Below are 6,000 nucleotides of genomic sequence, written 5' to 3'. Positions count from 1 at the left end.
TTAAGTCATGCACAGCAATCTTCAATGGTATGCCTTTAAGCCAAGTCCAGCAATCTTCCATGATGTGCCTTTAAGCTGACACTGGCAATCTTCATTGGTATGCCTTTAAAGAGGAAGTAAAGTCCCCCCAAAAAAAAACGAGAAAAAAAAAGCCCTGTAAAGAGAAAGGCATAATAAGCTAGTATGCATCGCATACTAGCTCATTATGTAGTACTTACCTTAAAACGAAGCCCCCGCCATGCCGCCACCTCAGCAACAGGACGGCGACATGTCCGGCCGCCCTGCTTCCGGGTTCGCGTCCTCCGGCTATCTGATTGGCTCCACACCTATGTTCTGGAGAATTCTCACAGTTCTCAGCAAAAACAGAGGGAGCTATGACTGGCAGCAGCTAAGAGCACTGAACCAACCAAATTAATCAGCTGCACTGGCTACAGTCAGCAGAACGAAATTTACCTAACAATAATTACTACCACACTGGATACAGTGAGGCAAGCTATCAAAACACACCCAGCTCCACTGAACACAGTGAGCCAGTGCTAAATCCAACTAATCCTAGCACCTATCTAGGACAGTGCTACATTAAAGCGGAGTTCCTGCCACGAAAATTTTTTTTCAATAAAAATACCCCCGGGACAGTCAGGGCTAGTACATTCCACAATGTATAGCCTCTGAACTGTCCCGGGTCGCACTTACCTGCAAGAAGAAATACTTACCTTTAAAATTTCTTCTCCAGTGCTGCCATCTCGGATGTGGGCAGCTGAAGCCAGCGCGTCCTCTTATGCGTCCTCTTCCGTGTCCTCTTCTCCCAGAATGCGCCTGCACCGGCCCCGCTCGTCACTTCCGGTGCGGCGCTGCATTCCTCCACAGCTTCTGGGCATGCCCAGAAGCTGTTTAGCAGGGAATGCGGCGACGCAACGGAAGTGACGAGCAGGGCCGGTGCCGGCGCATTGATTCCTGGGAGCAATGACGTTCAGCTCCCAGGAATCAATGCAAAGAGGAAGTGACAACGCGGGCCGCGGCCGCTGAGGGAGGAAGTGGAAGAAAGGTGAGTATATGTTTCTTCAATAACAAGGTAAGTAAACAAAAAAAAAAAAAATCGTAACTATCCATTTATTTTACAGGTGACCAAAAGCCAGTGTTGGGGTAGTTACTCAAAAAATGTAACTAGTTACTTCTGTAAATTGTAATGAGATTACTTTACTAGTTACTGCATTTGAAAAGTAACTTCACTACTTATTACTTTACTTTCCTCTTTCTTAAAGCGGAGTTCCGGGCACAAAATCGACCTAATCGATTTTGTGCCCATCCGCTGGATCTTCTTCACCTGAAAAGGAATTGGATAGTTAGGTATATTTTTTTTTTTTACTCACCTTGTAATTGTAGATAGAAAATACTCACCTATTCTCCACTTCCTCCCTCTGTGCCGCGGCTCCACCGTCACTTCCTGCCTCGCGATGATTCCTGGGAGCTGAACGTCATCGCTCCCAGGAATCAATGCGACGGCACCGGCCCCTCTCGTCACTTCCGGGGCGACGCCGCATTCCCTGCTAAACAGCTTCTGGGCATGTCCAGAAGCTGTGGAGGAATGCGGCGCCGCACCGGAAGTGACGAGAGGGGCCGGTGCAGGCGCATTCTGGGAGAAGAAGACAAGGAAGAGGACGCAGAAGAGGATCGTGCCGGCTTCAGCTGCCCACAACAGAGATGGCAACGCTGGAGAAGAAATTTTATAAGTGAGTATTTCTTCTTGCAGGTAAGTGCGAACCGGGACAGATCAGAGGCTAGCCATTGTGGAATGTACTAGCCCTGACTGTCCCGGGGGTATGTTTATTGAAAAAACATTTTCGTGCCCGGAACTCCGCTTTAATTGACCGTGTAGAAGAAGATACATGACACTCTTTCTGCATAGAGTTTATTGTATAAACACAGGCTTTGGGAAACATGAGAACAAAACCTGAAAAAACAGAATAAAACATAAAGTGCAACAAAAAGTCATAAACTTCATCCCTCTCTATTCTTCGAAATAACGATTGTATCGCACGGCTTGGGTAACGCAGGAAAGCGCGTTTCTATAGCCTAGTAAAGTAGTGTAGTTACCTCCTATAGCCTAGTAAAGTAGTGTAGTTACCAATATTAGTATTGTAATTAGTTACATTACTTCGTTACCAAAAAAAGTAATGTAGTTACTGTAATCAGTTACTTTGTAACTCGTTACCCCCAACACTGCCAAAAGCAAGCGGATGGCCCAAAATCGACTATGTCCGCATGTACTTTTATGTTCCATTTACCACTGCTGTGGTATATTCTGTAGCTGCATATGAAGGGTGACAAGACTTTTCAGGGGCTGTAGTTCTGCAAACAGTACCACTGCCATACCTCCTGCCTGCTTGTGGACGTGTGAGCATCAGTACAGTGGCTACAGCTCTCATGGGCTCTCCCTTACCTGTGTGTTATCCTAAGTACCTCCAACTACACATGACTTTCTCAGTAGTCCAGGAGTAACCATATATTTTTTTTCTTTTTTAACTGTATTTTTATTGAAAATGTTTGTCAAGTACAAAGTACAACATTTCCTTATTCCAATAATAAGTAAGTATACATGTTTTGTGGATCTCTCTCATAGGAGAGGACAAGAGTAATACAAGGCACAATATATTATGACTCACATAGACAGTCAATAAGGGTAGGAGAGGAAGAAGGGGGAGAGGAAAGGCCATGTTGGTCAAGGGAAATAGGTCAACCAGTACATTCTTATTTGGAGGGAGCATTTCCGGGCACCCCTGAAGGGATCTTACTGTGTCTGGTTGAGGGAATGGTCAGTTACCTTTATGAGGGTGGTCTCCAGCCATTACCTAAGGTGTATTCTGGTTTTTGATGGTTCTTTTCTTGTGTCCTTTGATTGTATAGGAAAAGAGAACACAAACAGTGAGGAGTGAGATAGTGGGTATGGGTGAAGTTGGTTATGCCTTAAATTTGTTTATCTGAGTTGAAAAAAAGATTGGTCAAATTTGATTGGAGATCAGATATTGTGTCCAACATGTCCAAGGTTTGGTGTATCTAGTGGGGTTATCTCCACAGCAGTAACCATTATAAAGTGATGCAAACCCAATCATTAAAATCTCAAATAAGATTTATCATGTTAAAGTAATTTCAAAAGTATATTTCAATGTGTTTAATTCTGCAGTTTGCCTTAAAAAATACCTGGTGGACCTGCCATGAAAGCCTTTATTCCTTTATGGGGTGACAACACTGTCCCTGTCTACCAGTTATGCTGCTAATCCATACATATTACATAGGTACGGTCCACATTTGTCACCATCACAAAACCCACCCTAAGAAATGTAATTGCTCCAAGGGCGTCTTATCGGAAGTCCATCCTGCCGTTGTTGCTCACGGTGGCGAAAAGTTGCATCCCCCCCTTTGGAAACAGACTCAGCCCCCAACTGTGGCCATGTTGCTCCGTAAAGTGAAATGCATCAATGAAATGGAAGACCTGATGGCGACGGAGCGGGGAACTAGAGAGAAATTTTCGAAGCGCTGGTACTACTGGCATGGATTCCCATTTACGACGGAATATCGTGCCTTACTGATCTGATGAAGCGGGTGACGCCGGGCCGCGCGGTCCCCCCCCCCCCCTTATCCCTTCAGTCATCCCTCTGCTCCCCTTACCTCTCTTTCTACCTACTGCCTCTAATCTGCCTTATCTCTGGATACCGCAGATTAGACTTTCTCTCTTCGCTGTCTCCTTTATTTCTAAATTTACCTCTTCGGCATATTTCTCTAGCTTTCTGCTTGCTCCATGTCCTACCTCCGGTCGAACATGCTTATATCGTTCCCCTCTGGGACCGTGGAGCAGTCTGGTGACTGTCTGGGTGCGCCCCGCACCTGTAGTCGGCCATGTGATAGATGCCGGTGGTGACGGGGGATTGCCCCGGGATAGTCCTTACATTTATTGTTCTACACCTGGTAACATACCTCTCTCTGTGCTATGTTCTCAGGGGGCAACGTAATTATATTGTATAATATCCATCTTCACGTTCCAGTCCATTGTTATTCTGTTATCTCATACTAGAAAAGTTGACTGAGAGCTACGTATTCTATTTTATCTTGATACTGCTCATTGTATTCCTTTTTGTGACTTGTCATATGCCTTTTCCTTTTCAATAAAATTTTCAATAGAATTTACAAAAAAGAAATGTAATTGCTGGAGTGCATATAGACAGTATGTGGCTGCAAAGAGGCTGCAAGAGATCAGCAACACAAGCTAAAAAAAAAGAAATCTTTTATGAGACATGGCGCTTGAGCAAACAAATGCCATTCATATAGGGTTTCCAGCTACTTAGATTGTTCACTTAGAACAAGAATTTGAAATAAAATGCAACTGGCGTGAAGGTCAATTCACTAAAGTACAATGATGCTGTATTCTCATTATCATGCCTTTTTAGTTTTTGAGATCAGCGTGGCCTTAAAGGATCCATCTGACAGATCAGCTTAATGTACAGCTTGCACATCAGGCTCTTGATTTTGGAGTATTTTTATGTAAAATTCAATTGCAGATTCAAATATTATTGCAGAGGTTTCTTCCTCCCAAAGATACCACTGACCTCTGATCAGCAATAATTGATATCATTCAGGTCAGGTATCTATTTAGGAGAGCATAGGTGTTGATAAAATAATGAATTAAAATAATAAAAAATCGAAAAGACCCATGAGATGGCTTTTGATAGTTAAAATTGTTGTGCCCAAAAAATTACTCCTCACCTGTACAACAGGGGTTTCCAAATGTTCTAAACAAAAGGGCCAGTTTACTCTCCTTCAGACCTTAGGGGGACTGGACTGTGGCCAGTGGAATTAGACAATGTTCTGGTGTAAGTGGGAGTAAGCAATGCCACATCTTTATTGGGAGGAATAATGCTTCATTATTGGTGTCGGTGGGAGGAATAGTGCCCCATTGTTGGTGTCAGTTGCAGGAATAGTGTCCCATCATTGGTGTCAGTGGGAGGAATAGTGTCCCATCATTGGTTTCAGTGGAAGGAATAGTGCCCCATCATTGGTATTAGTAGAAGGAATAGTGTCCCATCATTGGTATCAGTGGGAGGAATAGTGTCCCATTGTTGGTGTACATGGGAGGAATAGTGTCCCGTCATTGGTGTCAGTGGGAGGAATAGTCTTCCATCATTGGTATCAGTGAGAGGAATAGTGTCCCATCATTGGTATAAGTGGGAGGAATAGTGTCCCATCATTGGTATCAGTGGGAGGAATAGTGTCCCATCATTGGTATCAGTGGGAGGAATGGTGTCCCATTGTTAGTGTACGTGGGAGGAATAGTGCCCCATCATTGGTATCAGTGGGAGGAATAGTGTCCCATCATTGGTATCAGTGGGAGGAATGGTGTCCCATTGTTGGTGTACGTGTCAGGAATAGTGCCCCGTCATTGGTATCAGTTGGAGGAATAGCACCCCATTGGTGGTGTACGTGGGAGGATTAGTCTTCCATCATTGGTATCAGTGGGAGGAATAGTGTCCCATCATTGGTATCAGTGGGAGGAATAGCAATTGCAGATTCAAAAATTATTGCAGAGGTTTCTTCCTCCCAAAGATACCACTGACCTCTGATCAGCAATAATTGATATCATTCAGGTCAGGTATCTATTTAGGAGAGCATAGGTGTTGATAAAATAATGAATTAAAATAATAAAAAATCGAAAAGACCCATGAGATGGCTTTTGATAGTTAAAATTGTTGTGCCCAAAAAATTACTGCTCACCTGTACAACAGGGGTTTCCAAATGTTCTAAACAAAAGGGCCAGTTTACTCTCCTTCAGACCTTAGGGGGACTGGACTGTGGCCAGTGGAATTAGACAATGTTCTGGTGTAAGTGGGAGTAAGCAATGCCACATCTTTATTGGGAGGAATAATGCTTCATTATTGTTGTCGGTGGGAGGAATAGTGCCCCATTGTTGGTGTCAGTTGCAGGAATAGTGTCCCATCATTGGTGTCAGTG

The sequence above is a fragment of the Pelophylax lessonae genome, assembly GCF_965119305.1.
Source record: "Pelophylax lessonae genome assembly, chromosome: 7".
Lineage (NCBI taxonomy): Eukaryota > Metazoa > Chordata > Amphibia > Anura > Ranidae > Pelophylax > Pelophylax lessonae.
This window is presented reverse-complemented; position numbering follows the sequence as displayed.